The sequence below is a fragment of the Ricinus communis genome, chromosome 4 (assembly GCF_019578655.1).
Source record: "Ricinus communis isolate WT05 ecotype wild-type chromosome 4, ASM1957865v1, whole genome shotgun sequence".
Taxonomy (NCBI): Eukaryota; Viridiplantae; Streptophyta; class Magnoliopsida; order Malpighiales; family Euphorbiaceae; genus Ricinus; species Ricinus communis.
In genome coordinates, this window is record NC_063259.1 from 17,538,982 (window position 1) to 17,558,701 (window position 19,720).

General features: G+C 38.9%; 1 non-coding gene across 1 annotated transcript; it reads left to right on the forward strand.

Annotated features, from left to right (window-relative positions):
• Positions 1-8,400: 8,400 nt before the first annotated feature.
• LOC112534431 lies at positions 8,401-8,507 on the forward strand. Its single transcript, XR_003078719.2, has one exon. It is a non-coding gene; the product is annotated as a small nucleolar RNA R71 (small nucleolar RNA).
• Positions 8,508-19,720: the final 11,213 nt, after the last annotated feature.

Genomic DNA, 19,720 nt, shown 5'->3' on the forward strand with positions numbered 1-19,720 from the left:
AATCATCTAAAAATAAAATAAACTAAAAATAAACTGCAATATCTAACTAGAAAAAATAAATAAATAAATAAAAGATGTCCAAAAACTCAAAAAGCATAAATAGATTCGGGAATGCCTCCCGAAGGCACTTCTTTTTGTTCGAGTCGTCTAGCTGGACTCTGCAGCAGTATTCCTGCATCACGGGCAAATTGAGAAGGTGTGTTCAATATAAGCTGAGGCTTGAGGCATATAAGCGTAAGGAGGAGGTCCAATGTGTGTTGTAGATGACCAAGGAGGTGCTATCCACACCGAGTCGGGATGCCCATTCATCCACTCCAAATCCTGTCTAGGTGACCTGTCATAAACAAACTTGCAACTACCCTTCTCAGGTGTATCATAGTACAAAGTCTCAAATTGATACAAGTTGTTTTCTTCAAATGGATAACACACATCAACAGGGAAAGAAACATGTATAGCATCATCCATTTGTATATCCTGTGGTTGCTTATCACATGCAAGACCAATTCCATCAATAATGCAAATGGCATGAACATGGTCTGTGGGAGAACTATCAAATGGGGGTAAACTGAAAGTAACATAGTCATCCCCTACATTAAGTTCTAACTTTCCCTCAAATACGTCTATTTTAGCTCTAGCCGTGGCAAGGAAAGGTCTCCCTAAAATCAACGGTACACCATGCTTATTATCCATATCCATAACCACAAAGTCTACAGGAAATATGAATTTATCTACCTTGACTAGCACATTCTCTACAATCCCCCTAGGAAGCTTAATAGAACGGTCAGCTAATTGAATGCACATCCTAGTGGGTTTTGCCTCCCCCATACCTAGCTTATTGAACAAACTAGTGGGCATGACATTTATGCTAGCCCCCAAATCAGCTAATGCATCATCAAAACACAAGTTACCCAAAGTGCAAGGAATAGTAAAACTCCTTGGATCGTGACGTTTCTCTGGCAACTTGCTCTGAAACACTGCTGAGCACTCTTCGTTAAGCTTAACATAGGCTACCTCCTCCAACTTCCTTTTTCTGCTAAGTATGTCCTTTAAGAACTTGGCATACTTTGGCATTTGCTTTAATACGTCAATAAAAGGCAAGTTAATATGTAGTTGTCTAAAAAATCCAAAAACTTACTGAACTACTCTTGCGCTTCCGCTTGCTCGAGTCTAGCAAGATAAAGAATCTTGAGTTGATATTCCCTGACTGGGATTGGTTTCACCTTTTATCCCTCAGGTTCCTTAACCTTACTGCTTGCCTCAACCTGCACATCAATAGTGGAGTCGTCAAAAATAGGCTTAGAAGGAGCTGAAACTAACTTACTTGAACGCAAAGTGATGGCGTTCATGTGCTCCCTCGGGTTAGACTCAGTGGTGCTAGGGAGCACTCCTTGTTGCCTCTTAGACAACATCTTTAAAATTTGGCCAATCTGAGTCTCCAAGTTCTGAATCGAGGCCTGCTGATTCCTAAGTGCACTATCATTTTGCTGGAACCTCATCTCCGTAGTTATCATAAACTTCATCATAAGCTCCTCAAAATTTGACTTCTTTTCTGGTGGAGAAGGAGCTTGTGCAGGCCCAGCTGGCTATTAGCTACAATCTAAGGCAGTGTACCTATCGATGCAGTCTAGCACTAATGGCGAGTATCAAGGTCGTATTCCTCGGGAAAGCGAAAGCCCATAGTTACTCCTTTGTTCTTTGTTATATTAACCTAAAATGGATGATGAATAAATTCTAAACTAACTATTAACTACAGGCTAAGTCCTAAGGGAGATGCAAGAGTGATTGATAAACGAAATAATCAAGACAAGAAGAAAAACCCAAAGGGAATCTAAACTAGTTGGCATCCGAACAAAAGATAAAGGATCGGTGAGTCTAATTATGCTACCCGTGGATGAATTCTTAACCGAATTCGGTTTCTCTCTCGAGATAACCGAATTCCTAAACCTAATAACCTAAAGTTGGAATCTCTTCCTAACGATTGATTCTTAAATTAGCATTAAGCTTTAATCCACCTCTATTAAGCTTTGTTAATTCTTAATCCGGCTAGTTAATTATCCTTATCTCTAAGCGATTATTAACCAGTTCTTGCTATTCAAAATTCCAATTGCCAAACGGATTTCTCAATCTCATAAAGCAATCTAAACATCACAATTCACAACGTCTCATGAATAATGCATTATTTTATTAATACTGAAAACAAGAAGAATACAAAACCAACTCGAACAATCCAACAATATAATATCAAGCCAACATAGTAAAGAAATCCCAATGGATTAAATCAATCTAGCTAATCATGTTCATTCTCAAAATATACAAGAATTCAATTACAACAATAAGCAAAGGTAGAGAAAACCCGATTACACCCTTGGATGAGAGTAAATGTTCTAAATCCTTTTGCTCCAATTGAATCGATTCTTGTTCCTCTTGCTCGATTTGAAAATCAATCAACGAACCTTGCCCAATCTTCGATCCTTAAAGGAAATCTGATTGAAACCTTGATCCAAGTCTCCTTTTCCCTTGGTTTCAGCTCAGAAAACCCTTAGGGAGAGAAAAATTAGGGTTTTGGGACGTTCTAACCCTAGCCTCGTCTCCTTTTTTCTAAGAAAAATTCATTTTTCTTATATATTTAACTCAAGACGGCCGTGTTCAAGGTCAGGCCGGGGCAGGTCAAGTCCAGCCACAACCGTGGATCTCACCAAGTAGGGTTTCACCACTACCGTTTTTCTCCCCGTGTTGTCCACCACGTCAAGGCCGTGGTGGCTACGTAAACCGTGCCCAAAGTGCCAATTTCAAGAATCAAAGTTAATGGTTGAGCACGGCCGAGTCCAGCCGTGCTCAATGTATGCATTGCGGGCTCTTGTCCGATCTTGATGAATTCTCATCCGTTTCCACACGTATTGATCTATAATTGCTTAAACACCGATGATGGTCCTATAAATGTTCCTGAAATGCAAAAGAACACAAAACACGGGTGATCTGGGAATAAAAGCACAATAATTGCTAAGAACATACGCAATAATATGCAAGCAAATATGTGTAAAACTATGCTTATCAAATTACCCCACACTTAAGCTATTGCTTGTCCTCTAGCAATTAACAACTCACCTCATAAAACTACAGTTAGCAATTCCTTTCAGTTTATGCCCCTAGTCCATAACAGAGAGTATTCAACACATCTCAAAGGATACTCAATCAGAAATCAAATTACAAATCATTAACAAAGAATGGAAATAATATTAATGCATGAGTAACTTAAATGACAACTCAACACAAACATCATGAACCAATGCCTCACAGGGATCACTCAAGTCGCTCAAAGTGTATATTAGGTGAATAACAAATCCCTCAAAGCAAATGCACAAGACCCGCTCACCATAAGCTTGCTCATAAATCATATCTTCGCTACTGTGAATAAGTAAATACCAAAATCAAAGGGTCTTTACCAAGGTTGAAATGGGGCTAAGGTAAAGGTACGGAGATTTGGATAGAAGTGTGAAAGTGCTGGAATTCATGCGATAAACAATAGTATATGCTCAAAGGATTAAATGCCTAAGATCACAAAAAGAATCATTCACTAAAATCCCTACTTCATAGAATAACGCTCGCAAATGCTCTAAATCCAATAAAAAGATAAATAATTAAAGAGATTTGTTTATTATATATTCTTTTTTTTCTTCTTCTTCTTCTTTTCTCTTTTTTTTTCTTTTTTTTTTTATAATAATGAATTAGCAGCTTATTAGCGACCGCTGCATATAACTCGAATAAACATAAAGAATAACAAATACAAATTGGATCAAAGGGAGCATTTAAAATACCAAAAAGATTTAGTGAATTTACCAACATAGCAACTAGCATTTTAATCCCACATAAAGTTGAATAAATCACAGAAAGAAATTCCAGCATAAGGGTAAAGGAAAGATAAATGTAAAGAATGGTATAATTGAAGTGTATAGGTGTAGATTATGAAGAAAAGGTTAAGGCTAAAAAACTGGCTAACTAATGGAAACATAAGGTGATAGGCTTTTGGTCAAATGTGGTGAATCCTAAATCGCCCAAATCATCTCATGGTATTTACAATATTCATGTAACTTCAACACACATTACAAAGCAAGTTCTAGAAGCAAAGTTAAGTACAATGCACACTCAAACAAGAAATATAAAGAGCATAAGTATAATGAATGCTCAACTGGCTCAAAATCTCACTTTCAGGTGTGGTATTAGGTGCAGTTGGTTCGCATCATTAATTGAATCATTACTTAAGAAACACATGCATATGATATTATCAACGTTCTAAGTTAAAATTCGACAATTCGAAAAAATAATTAAATAACACCGGTCTAACCCGGCAGGGTTGATGTGTAAAACACCATAAATAGTTTTCCAAGGATAATGAACAACAAAGAAAAGTAACTACAATTTTATAAATCAAGTCATCAATCAGCTCAAAAATAGCATACTCAAGTGCATAAAAACACAGTGTCCTAACATCCCCTAAAAATACACAACACCTAGCCATAGCAATTTCAGATATATTAAAAATCCATATGAGAGATTAAGGTTTATCCATAAGCACCCCACACTTGAAGAACACACTGTCCTCAGTGTAAAATGTTATGGATACCCCGCATAGAATGCTCAACTAAGATTACAAAGGCAATACAATCCAAGTGCATGACATGTATGAAAAATAAAGTAAATAAATGCAGAAAAATAAAAAGATCTAGGGGACTGCCCTGATCATCCATCGAGGCCGATGTTGTGGAAATTCAAAGGCCTCCCCAGAGAATCCGAAAATAATAAAATAAAGAAATAAAATTGGAACTGAAAATATGAAAACTAAAACTAATAAAATATTTCAAGAAAAAAGGTTAAAATATTAAAGATTAAAGATAAAGTTTGGGGTGCCTCCTAAAAGCGCTTCTTTTTTATGTGATGAGTCTTCTTAGCTGGACTCATGGTGAAAGGCAAATGGGCGTGATCGACGACCATCCATCCTTCTTCCAAGCAACTGTCTTCAAGTATCCGTTTAGAGGGATAATCGTGAATTTCCTCTTCCCGACTATCAAGCAAGCTGCCAATATGATGGGCAAGACTCGCTCCTCATATAATTGGACGTAGTCATGATGCTCTAGGGGCTCTTCCAATTTGAAAGCTGGAGTTTCAACAATTGGAAGGATCGATGGTTGGGCAATCTCTTGAGGAGTGTCGATGGTTTTCTTCAGTCCCTAGCTTGGTTCACTTGCTAGAAGAAACTCGAGCTCCTCCAAGACTTCATCATTGGATAACTCGTGCTTATCGTCCATCATCAAAGGGACTTGTGGAAAATCTACCAACAATTCCTCTAACTGCAACTCAGCATCATCAACCGTACATTCCTGTTGATAGTCTTTCAGAGGAATTATGCTCGCCTCTTCCTTTTCTGGTTCCATCTCCATGTTCAAGAAATCTTCCTGCACAGAAACATCATCGTCAAACATAGTAGATAAACCAGAAAAATTCTCACCTGAACGCAAAGTGATGGCGCTCAAATGCTCCTCGGATTCAGTAGCGTTTGATAGAGTTCTCGATTGCTCTTCAGCTAGTAACTTGAAGATTAAGCCTACTTGATGCTCTATGTTATTAATCGAGGCTTGTTGATCTTCAAGTATCCTCTCTGTTTATTGGAATCTATCATCAAGACTTGTAATGAACCTCATCATCAGCTCCTCCGACACTAACTCTTCATCTTGAGTTGAAGGTGCAAGAGTAGGCTGCTGATGTGGTTGCTGAGATTCTGGTGGTTCTGGGCCATCTAAGCTCCATCCATAGGGTGAATGAGAACTCCACTCTTGATTATAGGTGCTTCCATATGAGTCACTTGGCCAATTGCCCATATAAGTCACTTGTTCACAGTTATAAGAATAAGGACTAAAATCAGTGCACAATGGACAATCATTACTCAAATGTAAACCACAACAAAATTCATAAAAAACTTGAGATGAAAGGATAGGAATGGAGAGTTGATCGGTAGCCCTGCAAAATGATTCCACCCGAGCTTCTAAAGATGCACGGGTATCCCAATTTTTAGCACTCTCTTGGTTCCTAATCCCATTTTCCAATGCGTCACACAAAGAGTTTGAGTTTAGCATTGAACCTCTTTATCATTCACTATCTGAATCATAAACTTAAACTAAATAAATATGTACAAATAAAATAAAATAAATAAACAAATAAAAATAAAAATCATAAAATAATAAGAAAGAAAAAAATGGCTAAATTAACAAATAGCAAATTTCACTCTAGTTTTCAAACAATTCCCCGGCAACGGCGCCAAAAACTTGATGGGTGCTACTCGTGTTAACTACAATCTAAGGCAGTGTACCTATCGATGCAGTCTAGCACTAATGGCGAGTATCAAGGTCGTATTCCTCGGGAAAGCGAAAGCCCAGAGTTACTCCTTTGTTCTTTGTTATATTAACCTAAAATGGATGATGAATAAATTCTAAACTAACTATTAACTACAAGCTAAGTCCTAAGGGAGATGCAAGAGTGATTGATAAACGAAATAATCAAGACAAGAAGAAAAACCCAAAGGGAATCTAAACTAGTTGGCATCCGAACAAAAGATAAAGGATCGGTGAGTCTAATTATGCTACCCGTGGATTTATTCTTAATCAATTCGGTTTCTCTCTCGAGATAACCGAATTCCTAAACCTAATAACCTAAAGTTGGAATCTCTTCCTAACGATTGATTCTTAAATTAGCATTAAGCTTTAATCCGCCTCTATTAAGCTTTGTTAATTCTTAATCCAGCTAGTTAATTATTCTTAACTCTAAGCGATTATTAACCAGTTCTTGCTATTCAAAATTCCAATTGCCAAACGGATTTCTCAATCTCATAAAGCAATCTAAACATCACAATTCACAACGTCTCATGAATAATGCATTATTTTATTAATACTGAAAACAAGAAGAATACAAAACCAACTCGAACAATCCAACAATATAATATCAAGCCAACATAGTAAAGAAATCCCAATGGATTAAATCAATCTAGCTAATCATGTTCATTCTCAAAATATACAAGAATTCAATTACAACAATAAGCAAAGGTAGAGAAAACCCGATTACACCCTTGGATGAGAGTAAACAAATTTAAATCCTTTTGCTCCAATTGAATCGATTCTTGTTCCTCTTGCTCGATTTGAAAATCAATCAACGAACCTTGCCCAATCTTCGATCCTTCAAGGAAATCTGATTGAAACCTTGATCCAAGTCTCCTTTTCCCTTGGTTTCAGCTCAGAAAACCCTTAGGGAGAGAAAAATTAGGGTTTTGGGACGTTCTAACCCTAGCCTCCTCTCCTCTTTATATATTTAACTCAGCACGGCCGTGTTCAAGGCCGTGCTTAAGTCCAAGCCGTGCTGAAACTGTGGATCTCACCAAGTAGGGTTTCACCACGGCCGTTTTTCTCCCCGTGTTGTCCACCACGGGCCGTGTTGCTCCCCGTGTTATCCACCACGGGCCGTGCTGAAGGCCGTGGTGTCTATGGAAACCGTGCCCAAAGTGCCAATTTCAAGAATCAAAGCCAATGGTTGAGCACGGCCAGAGTCCAGGCCGTGCTCAATGTATGCATTGCGGGCTCTTGTCCGATCTTGATGAATTCTCGTCCGTTTCCACACGTATTGATCTATAATTGCTTAAACACCGATGATGGTCCTATAAATGTTCCTGAAATGCAAAAGAACACAAAACACGGGTGATCTGGGAATAAAAGCACAATAATTGCTAAGAACATACGCAATAATATGCAAGCAAATATGTGTAAAACTATGCTTATCACTTGTGCAGGCCCAGCTGGCTGTTGTTGCGGCTGCTGATGAAGTCTCTGAAAACCTGGTGGTCCCTAGGTATTATTGTTCCACCAACTGAAGTTGGGATGATTGCGCCACCCAGGGTTGTATATGTTATTGTAAGGGTTGTTCTACTGCCTTGGGGCATTCCCCATATAATCAACCAGCTTAACATCAGAAGACACAGCAGAAATAGATGGAAAAGTAGAAGAAGATGAAGCAAACATACCTCCCGCAGTACAGTTCGTACTGTAGTGCGGGCCACCACAAAACTCGCAGCTAACGTTCGCTGCATGAACCGGCATCTAGAGTTGGTCAATCTTCTTGGTTAGAAGCTTTACCTGAGCTGCCAAGGTTGCTGTAGAATCCACTTGGTTGACCACTCTCTGTCTTCCTAGTCGGCTCCTAGAGGATTTCCACTGATAATTTTTTATGGCCATTTCCTCTATCAAGTTTTGAGCCTGCTCGGGCGTCTTACTGTTTAGCACCCCACCTGCTGCAGCATCCACCATCTGCCTTATCGCAAGGTTCAACCCGCTGTAGAAGGTCTGAACCTGTATCCACACTGGCAATTCGTGATGTGGACAGCATCTCAAAAGGTCCTTAAACCTCTCCCATGCATCGTACATGCTTTTATCGTCAAACTGCACAAAAGAAGATATGTCATTTCTAAGTTTAGCAGTTTCAGCGGGAGGAAAATACTTATAGAGAAATTTTTTGGACAACACCTTCCAGGTAGTAATCGTCTGCTGTGGAAGAGATTGCAACCATCTCTTTGCTTTGTCCCTCAAGGAAAATGGAAACAATCTCAGCCGAATGGCGTCATCGGTTGTTCCATTTATCTTGAATGTGTCACAAATCTCTAAAAAGTTGGAGATATGTGCATTGGGATCCTCGTTGGGCAATCTTCCAAACTGCACGCTCTGTTGGATCATCTGGATAACATTGGCCTTTATCTCAAAATTGTTGGCCGCTACAGCAGGTCTAACTATACTAGTTTTCGTCCCATCCAAAGATGGTCGAGCAAACTTGTACATCGTCCTCTGATCATCATCGGCTTAGAGGTTGTGGTTCTCCATCACGTTAGCTCTATGAACCTGAACTGTAACTCTGACCTCCTCCTCAACTGCTTCCAAACGCCGTCTTAATAATCTGAGAGAGCGCTCCTGGTCAGATAAGGGTTCTATGGGATCAGAGTTAGAGCTCCTGGTCATAAACTACCTGAAACCGACAATCCAAACAAACACCAATCAATAAAAGCAATAAAATAAGAAATAAAGAATAAATAAATAAACAAATAATGACTAAAGTAACACGAAAACAATTCACTCTAGTTCATCGTTACGGTTCCCCGGCAACAGCACCAGAAACTAGATGGGCTACTTATGCAACCTACACCTAAGGCAGTGAACCTATCGATGCGGCCTAGCACTAGTGAGTATCAAGGTCGTATCCCTGGAGATCGAGTGAACCTAGAGTTACTACTGTTCACGATGTTATCTAGTCTGAAATAGGGTGTGAGAAGTCTAAATTAACTAATTAATGATTATGAATGCAAATAAATAAATTAATAGCAACTGACAATAGAAAGACAACCACAACAAGAGAAACAAACCCAAAGGGAACCTAAGTGAGGGAATTCTAAAGATTGATTTTATAAATTACCAATCTTGCTTACCCGTGACTAAATCCTGAATCGAACTCGGTTCCTCTCTCGAGCTCACCGACTTCTTAAACCTGCACTAGCCTAATGGAATCTCTTTCTATCAGATTATTACAGATTAGCATTAAGCATGATTTGGATCTATTAAGAGTTGTTAATTCTTAATCCGGCGAGTAAATTAACCTTATCTCTAAGTGTTAACTACCAGTTCTTACTATTCAAATTCCAGTTGTAACAAGAATTTCTCAATGTCAAGAAACAACCCAAAAGACAATTAATTCAACGTCTCAAGTTAACTGAATCAAACTTTATTACTGAATAGCAAGAAGATTACATGAATGGCAAATACAAATCTAACAACTAAGCACAATCCATCAACAATAAAGACCCCAATGGGTTCAAAAGATCTAGCTACTCATGTTCATAGTTAAAGCAAAGTAAAGAACAAATAAGGAAAAGAAAATTGAAGGCATGTACACCCTTTTCTTTCAAGTTGGATGAGAAACCCTAATTTTCCAATTCAAAATATCAAACCCTAATTTGCCTCTTGAATGCTCCCAAATCTTGACTTGATCTTCAAATCGATGTTGAAAAAAGTGTAATCCTTCCTTCAATTGATGAATTTGATCTCCCAAAGTCGACAATTGAGGTCTAGAAAACAAGTGAATTGAGTGTATATATTGGAATCAATTTACAAATTTCGAGCCCCTTTTCACCAAATCAAATTTTGCCTATATAGTCTCTTCAGCACGGCCGTGGTCAAGCCTGTGCTGGTCAGCACGGGCGAAGTCCAGGCTGTGCTGAACCTAAGGATTCCGTTGTGTTGACCTTTTCCAGGCCGTGCCCAAGCCTGTGCTGAGCCACCACAGGCAGTCGTGGCTACGAAAACCGTGCCAAAAGGCACTCTTGGAGGGCAGCTAGTTGGCAATTCAGCACGGCCGGAGTCCAGGTCATACTCAACCCTCGAGATGCTAGTCCTCGTCCAATTTGATGGATTCTGGTTCGTAATCACGCGTATTTCCCTCGATTGTTGGTAGTGTCCTTTGAAAATGACCTGAAACGTGAAAGGAAACAAAAGACAGGTGATTCTAGCATAAAACGAGATAATCATGCATAAGAATGTAAACAGTTGAGGATGAAAACATGTGTAGTATAATGCCTATCAATTGGCTCGATGAATTTTCATTCCTCTCTAGGTTTGAGATTTTGGCAGCACCACTAGGCATAATCATCTTTACCAAGTACAGGCCTTCATAATTCGGCCTAAACTTCCCTCTCAGGTCAAATGCAGTAGGTCTTATGTGCTTCAATACTTGATGACCAGCTCTGATCTTTCCTGGCTTTACCTTGTTGTTGAATGCCCTGGTATCCTTTTCTAATACAACTGCATGTGGTATAAGGCCTTCATCCTTTTCTCAACAACCAAGGCCAACTGCTGGTACTTTTGCTCAACCCATTGGTATTTTGGTATTTTAGCCTCCAATACAACCCTAGCACTAATGGCGAGTATCAAGGGCGTATTCCTCGGGAAAGTGAAAGCCTATAGTTACTCCTTTGTTCTTTGTTATATTAACCTAAAATGAATGATGAATAATTTCTAAACTAACTAATAGCTACAAGCTAAGTTCTAAGGGAGATGCAGGAATAAATGGATAAATGAAATAACCAAGACAAGAAAGCAAACCCAAAGGGAACCTAAACTAGTTGGCAATCAAACAAAAGATAAAAGATTGATGACTCCATTTATGCTACCCGTGGACGAATTCTTAACTGAATTCGATTTCTCTCTCGAGATAACTGAATTCCTAAACCTAATAACCTAAAGTTGGAATCTCTTCCTAACGATTGATTCTTAAATTAGCATTAAGCTTTAATCTGCCTCTATTAAGCTTTGTTAATTCTTAATCCGGCTAGTTAGTTATCCTTATCTCTAAGCGATTATTAACCAGTTCTTACTATTCAAAATTCCATTTGCCAAATGGACTTTTCAATCATATAAAGCAATCTAAACACCACAATTCACAACCTCTCATGAATAATGCATTATCTTATTAATACTGAAAGCAAGAAGAATACAAAACTAACTCAAGCAATCCAACAATATAATATTAAGCCAACATAGTAAAGAAATTCCAATGGATTTAATCAATCTAGCTAAACATGTTCATTATCAAAACCCACAAGAATTCAATTACAACAATGAGTAAAGGTAGAGAAACCCGATTACACCCTTGGATGAGAGTGAACAGCCCCAATTCCTCATGCTCGAATTGAATCGATTCTTGTTCCTCTTGCTCAAATTGAAACAAATCAACGAACCTCGCCCAATCTTCAATCTTTGAAGGGAATCCGATTTAAATCTTGGTGCAAGTCTCCTTTTTCCTTGGTTCCAGCTCAAAAGACCCCTAGAGAGAGAAAAATTAGGGTTTGGGACGTTCTCCCTGTCCTTTTTTTCCTTTCCTCTTGCTCTTTCTTTTAATTAATTCGTCCTGCCGCCGCGAACATGGCCATGTTGATGCCCGTGGTGTTGATGGGCGTGTTTGGAACACGTCCCCGTGCTAATGCCTGTGTTACTCTCTGTGGTCGTGCTCCTTAACGCTTCATTTTCTTTGATGTCAAATGCACCCAATACGGCTGTTTTGGTGCCCGTGTTGGGAACACAGCCAGTGTTAAAACCAACATGGCCATGTTCAGATTAGGGATGCGCGAACTCGACTTGTTTTGGCAACTTTGACGTCCAATCCTGCTCCAATTCTTCCCTTTATCACTCTTTGACTTCTTTTGGACCTAAAGCATACAAACAAACGCATAGGGTTCACATCCAAATGTACATAAATTCTGCCTTAAAATCCCTATTTAGATGTGTGTATTCTATGCACATCAAATAACCCCACACTTAGCTTATTGCTTGTCCTCAAGCAATCAAAAGTAAAATAAGGAAAATAAACCACTAAGGAACGACACTTAAACTGATAAACAAGCTAGAGAGCTCCTGCACATATCCTTAACAAGCATAAATCAAGCAAAAAGAAATGAAGCAATCAATTCAATCATCTCAACCAAGATGGTATTGATTCACAAAATACTATCTCAACAAAATTATTCAGAACCAACTCCTCACAAGATTCACTCTAAGTCACTCAAAGTGTTTAAAGGAAAGTGTTAAATCGCTCAATGCATCAAATACTGCCTTACTTACTATATGCTTTCTCTTAAATCCTACTCCTACCATTTATGGAAAGTCAACAACCATGTCAAGAGGTCTTTATAAGGGTTGTAATGGGGATTAGGTAAGGGTAGGTAAATTTGGTAAGAGTTGAACCTATGGTGTTCTGCAATAAGATAAATGACCTGTACACAAGCCACAATAATCACAAGGGGTAAACAATGGACAGTAGTCCAAGGTGGGAAATAGGAATCAAGTCAAAATGTAAACTCTGAAAAGCAATTAAACAATTAGCTCACTTACTTTCTTTCTTTTCATCACCCTTCCCTCTTATTCTTCTTATTATTATTTTTTTTCATACGGGAAGAACATTCACATAATAGAGTGAATTTCTTTTGGATTGAATGAAGCTGCTACAAGATTCCAATGCTATTCCTAAGACAAAAATTCCCAATAAAAATAACTCATATGCAAAATCATAACCCAAAGCAGGATAAAACTAAGTGGTAATGGAATATGATAAAAAATGGTGAAAGAGGGGGTTATCTATAGAATCAATAAACGAATGAAGGCTATTTGGCTAGAATGAAAAACGTAAGTGCCTCTATTATACCAAAGTGTTAGACTCTCCTTGTGGCCCTCATAAGCATTACCGAGCAAGTTCTAAAAGTAAAGATAGTAATTGGCACTCTCAAAAAGAAATAGATAAAAGCACGTATAGAGTATGCTTACAATTGAGGCCCAATTTCTCACAAGTGTGCTTTTTGAGTAGGTTCCAAATAAAAATCATTAAAACAGAATTAAATAAACCAAAGCAATTTAGTGCAAAACTCAAACTAATTAACTTATAGAGTATTCTTCCGCAAGACTGAAAACTATCAGTTTTACCTGATCACATGGACATAGACAGGAATTTCAAATCAAGTCAACAGTAAGAGCATCGAAACAAAGTGAAAAATTTTCAAAATTTTGCAAAAAAATTCACAAAGAATAAACAAATAACTGAGATGGGATAAATAAAATGCGATATATACACTGGAAAAGGATCTAAATTTCATATACAAAACAATAAAAACACGAAAACAAGTGTATATAAATATCACCACCCCACACTTGAAGGACACACTGTCCCCAGTGTACAAAATATAAGAAATGAAAAAGGAAAAAAAAACTAATACTGCCCTGACTATGGCTCCGAAGTGAAAAGAGGTGCATCATCAGGGATATCAGGGCTTTGGCTGGTCTGTGGTGGAGGAGTGGATGCTCTCTAAGGGTCGGAAGTAGTGTCACATGCAGGAGCTAGTGGATCAGCAAGAGCAGCGTCAATAGGAGGCTCGTCAGGCTGCTGTGGTGAAGGGTGCTCAATCGGAGAGGAAGGGTCAGCTGGATCATTTGCTAGCGGGATGTCAAAATGGCTCTATACCTGAACCCGGCTCTGTGGACTAGCAGGGGCATAGTTTGTAGCAAAAATATCATCAAACATGTCATTGGCCATAGAGGCCTCTAACCTACCGCCCTACTCAATCAAGACCTGAAGCATAGCCCTCTGCCTCTCAAACTGAGCCATCACCTGGCTCTAAAACTCAGCCTGACGCTGTAAAAGGTCCTGCTGAAAAGCCTCTTATCGAATGAAGTGCTGCTGCTGCTCCTCTGCCAACCTCTGCACTCTAAACTGCAGCTCTCTAAACTCAATTGAGGAGACTCCTAAAACAGCTAATGAAGACCCAGAAGGAGCTGAAGTAGACGGTCTGGAGGAAGACTTTAGAATATCAGAAGAAGGGGGTGGAACATCTTGTGTACCAGGGGCTCGTGGGGCAGGTTGCTCCTCTCTGAGTGCTGCCAAGAGAGCACTCCTTAGTCTATACTCTGGTCTTAGCGGACCCTGCATACGAGTCACCATCCCCATACTAATCAACTGGGGAAGTCCCAACATCTCCATCACCCCCAGCTCTGTCAAATATGGTATCGCCTCCTCCAAGACTCCTCAGAACCTAGCTAGCCGAGTAATGTAAGTTCCAAAACAGAAAAATACCTTCATTGAGTTGTTGCAAAAGGCACTGATCTGTCTGGCCAACAAGTATCCTATGTCGACGGACTGGTGCTGGTGCATGCTGTAAAGTATAAACAGGTCTGGCTGGGTAACTACACCATCGCTATCTCCCCTGCCAGTGATGGTCCTAGCTAGCAATGCATGCTAGTACCGCAGTCCCTCAGGCAAGTTAGACACCTTGGACTGGCTGGCACTGTACCCCTTAGTGTCATCAGAAATCTCGGCCCACATCTGCGGATATGACACACCAGGTGTGTGTATACAGCGACTATATACCTCTCCAGCTACATCCTCGTCAGTCCACAAACCCAAGTGTACCCCAAACTCTGAAAGTCTGCTCTGCTAGTCTGAAACTAATTGCATACGGTTGCTGAAAGTCCCGCAACTGGCTCTGCAGAAAGAAAGTGCTAGCAAACTCCACAGTCAACTCCCTATATGTTGGTTCAACTATCTCAAAGAAATGTCAAACGGGCGTCTCGAAGATACTGACCGCACTGCAAGTCCGATGGTCTCTAGTGCTGGCCAGTCTATCCTACGCCCCTTTCCCAAATCTTTGTGCCTCATCGATTGGTATCTCTGCTCGAAGGTGGGCTGCCCTTGGAAAAGTAGGAATCGATGGCGCTGTGGTGGTCTAACTGGGCCTGAATTGGTCGGTGCAGTGCTTGACGATCGAGAGGAAGAGGAACCATCGGTCTGTCTCCTCTTGTAAACTCCTGATCCTTGTCTGGTGGACATGGTACCTGAAAAAGAAATTTTTAGTACTAAGGATCAACGAAATTTTGGCAGCATAACGACATAAAATGGACAAACCAAATGATTTAACTCGATAAAGTTAAACCGCTCAATGTCCTGCAAAGAAAATTCAATCCACAACACTGCCAACCAATGCTAACCAATTAAATTTTCCATTCATCCATATGAAATTTAACTTCACCATAATCCATAACAAGGCAAACCAACAAGTTAATATAGAACAGACACAAACAGAGTCGACTACATATGACAAAGCCTATTGTTTACCGGCCACCAATAATAATAGAGAGGAAAATAAGGAATTAATCACAAACATGAATAATGGTAGAAAAGAAAAATGGAAAATGTGAACGAGTTAAGTATATAAACTAAATTAAAGAAAACAAAAGAAAATTTAAACACAAACATGAATGTAAACCAATGCACCAAATAATAAAATAAAATAAAATAAAAAAATTTGAACACAAATTCGAACTAATATCAAAATCAAAAACAAAGAATGGAAAATGAAGTTGGAGGGAACTTACTTGACAAATGCAATATCCAAAGCTTTCAAGATGAGAATAAAAAAAGGAGAGAGAGCAAGAGAGGAGAGAATTACCAAAAAATTTTGCCATTTTGAAATGAATTCGTATATATAGGCAGTGACCGGAATACGCCCGTGTTCATTAACAGGGACCATGTTCATAAACACAGTCTGGATATCGTCCCATGTTGAGTGAAGTTAAACGTGCTGACTTACCAACTTTTATGAAAACGCCCGTGTTTAGGAAAGACGGGGACGTGTTCCCAACACGGTCGGGCATAAAATTCTCGTGTTACCTTATGTGCACGTGCCCATCTATAATTTGATTTTGTGCAAATAGAACACGGTCTGTGTTGATACAACAGGGGGCGTATTGCCAACACGGTTTAGGGTTTATGGCCGTGTCACCTTCTGTGAACGTGTCGCCTTAAAGTTTGCTTTTCTGCAATTAGAACACGGTCCGTGTTGATCAACACGGTCAGCATAGATAAACGTGTTGGTAACACGGTCTTGAACACGCCCGTGTTGAGCTCTAAAAACTGCAAAACTTAAGAGTCTCAGCACTCTCTCACTCTTTCTCACCTGCACAACCAATAAGTCCTCAACTCATACACTCAACATAAATAGAACTTAACAAAAACAAACTGTAAAATCTAATCAAACTAAGTTCACAATGAAAGGGTAGAATATTAAAAATGAAAAATAGAATTTGGGGTGCCTCCCAAAAGCGCTTCTTTTTTATGTGATGAGTCTTCTTAGCTGGACTCATGGTGAAAAGCAAACGGTGGGGATTGATGACCATCCATCCTTCTTCCAAGAAAATGGCTTCAAGTATTTGCTTAGAGGACTAATCGTCAAATTCCTCTTCTCGACGGTCGAGCAAGCTGCCAGTATGATGGGCAAAACTTGCTCCTCATATATTTGCACGTAGTCATGATGCTCTAAGGGCTCTTCCAATTTGAAAGCTAGAGTTTCACCAATTGGAAGGATCGACATATGGGCAATTTCTTCAGGAATGTCGATGGTTTTCTCCAGTCCTTCTCAAGCAATCAAAAGTAAAATAAGGAAAAGAAACCACTAAGGAACAATACTTAAACTGACAGACAAGGTAAAGAGCTCCTGCACATATCCTTAACAAGCGTAAGTCAAACAAAAAGAAACGAAGCAATCAATCCAAGTATCACAACCAAGATGCCAATAATTCACAAAATATTGTCTCAACAAAATTATTCAGAACCAACTCCTCACTAGATTCACTCTAAGTCACTCAAAGTGTTTAAAGGGTAGTGTTTAATCGCTCAATGCATCAACTACTACCTTACTTACTATATGCTTGCTCTTAAATCCTACTCCTACCACTTATGGAGAGTCAACAACCATGTAAAAAGGTCTTTATAAGGGTTGTAATAGGGATTAGGTAGGGGTAGGTAAATTTGGTCAAAGTTGAACCTATGGTGTTCTGCAATGAAATACATGACATGCACACAAGTCACAATGATCACAAGGGGTAAACAATGGACAGTAGTCCAAGGTGGGAAATAGGAATGAAGTCAAAATGTTTAGCTCACTTACTTTCTTTTTTTTTTCATCACCTTTCCCTCTTATTCTTCTATTTCTTTTTTTTCTTTTTTTTTCTTCTTTCTTTTTTTTCATAAGGGAAGAACATTCACATAATAGAGTGAATTTCTTTTTGGATTGAAGTAAGCTGCTACAAGATTCCAACGCTATTCCCAAGACAAAAATTCCCAATAAAAATAACTCATATGCAAAATCATAACCCAAAGCAGAATAAAACTAAGTGGTAATGGAATATGATAAAAGAAATGGTGAAAGAAGGGGTTATCTACATAATCAATAAATGAATGAAGGCTATTTGGCTAGAATGAAAAACCTAAGTGCCTCTATCATACCAAAATGTTAAACTCTCCTTGTGGCCCTCATAAGCATTACCGAGCAAGTTCTAAAAGTAAAGATAGTAATCGGCACTCTCAACAAGAAATAAATACAAGCATATAAAGTGTATGCTTACAATTTAGGCTCAATTTCTCACAAGTGTGCTTTTGAGTAGGTTCCAAACAAAAATCATCAAAACAAAATTAAATAAACCAAAGCAACTTAGTGCAAAACTCAAACTAATTATCTTACATTCTTCCGCAAGACTCAACACTATCGGTTTTACCCGATCACATGGACATAAACAGGATTTCAAAAGCAAGTCAACAGTAAGAGCATAGAAACAAAGTGAAAAATTTTCAAAATTTTACAAAAAAACTACACAAAGAATAAACAAATAACTAAGATGGGATAAATGAAATGCGATATATACACTAGAAAAGGATATGAATTTCATATACAAAACAATAAAAACACGAAAATAAGTGTGTATAAATATCACCAACATATACCTCCACCTCCTTATGCATCATGTCATGAAACAAGGTAGTGGCTGCTCTTTGATAAGTTTCCCCTTGCATTATTTAGTTCAAAATGCATAACCTTGTAGTAGTAGGTCCCCCACTCAGTGATAAACGATGTCTTCAGCTTGTCTACTACCGCCATCATGATCTGGTTGTACCTGGAGAACCCATCTATATCGCGTTTGAAGCAGCACTGTCGAGTATTACATCAATATGGGGAAGAGGAAAGACATCCGTTGGGCATGCCTTGTTCTAGTCCTGATAATCCACACGCATTCGAACCTTAACATCCTTCTTTGGGACTGGAACAATATTTTCCAACCATTCAAGGCAGTTAACCATGTCGAGAAAATCGGCCTTAACCTACTTAGCTATCTCTTCTCGTATCTTCTCTACCTATTCCGGCCTCAGTCTTCTCATCTTCTGCTTGACCAGCTTGATGTGCAGATAAGTTCGGATATGGTGCTTTGCTATTTTCATGCCTAGACCTGGCATGTCGTCGTAGGACCAAGCAAATACCGTTTTCTTTATTCTATTATTTTCTCATATTCTCTCATATCTTTAGGAGTTATATCATGAGCTATCAGAATGTTCTATAGATTTGCATCTGTACCTAAATTAAATGAATCAACTTATATAGAACTGATGTCAAATATGCACATATCATGATTATCAAAATGCACACTACCATCAGAAAAAACATAACATGAGTAAGCAAAATCATTCATATCATAATCTTAAAGAGAAGAAACATTGTCCTCATAAATTTCAAACGTTATTACATCATCATAAATACGTCAATGATATTATTTTTAATACTCTTTTCCGGCTGAGTGGCAGGCTCTTCTAGCTTCAGCTCTCCTATCTTTGTGGTGATCTTCTCTCGGACTTCTTTGATACTTAACTCGACCATTCTATCAATAATTAGGTTCTTGAAAATCTCAAACCCTGGTACCTTAGTCCTAGCTACAATAATAGGTTTAGGGATGTATGTTGTTGTAGTTTGGTATGGGGTTTCTTTTAGCACTAGGTTGGTCAGGGTTAGTAAGGTTTATGGCGTCGGTAAGGTCTTCAATTTCATGTTTCAGGCAGATGCAGTTATCAGTGTGGTGGCTAGGTGCTTGGTGGAACTTACAGTAGGTGTTGGGTTTGTATTCGGGTGCGTTTGGGTTTGGTGGGTTCTTTAAAGTGGTAGATTGGACCATGCCATTCTGAACCAATCTCTCGAAGATCATAGAGAAAGGTTTCTTGAAGTTGGAGAACTTCCTTGGTTGCTACATAGCATTCACATATAAGGTCTTGCTCCCTTCAGCCT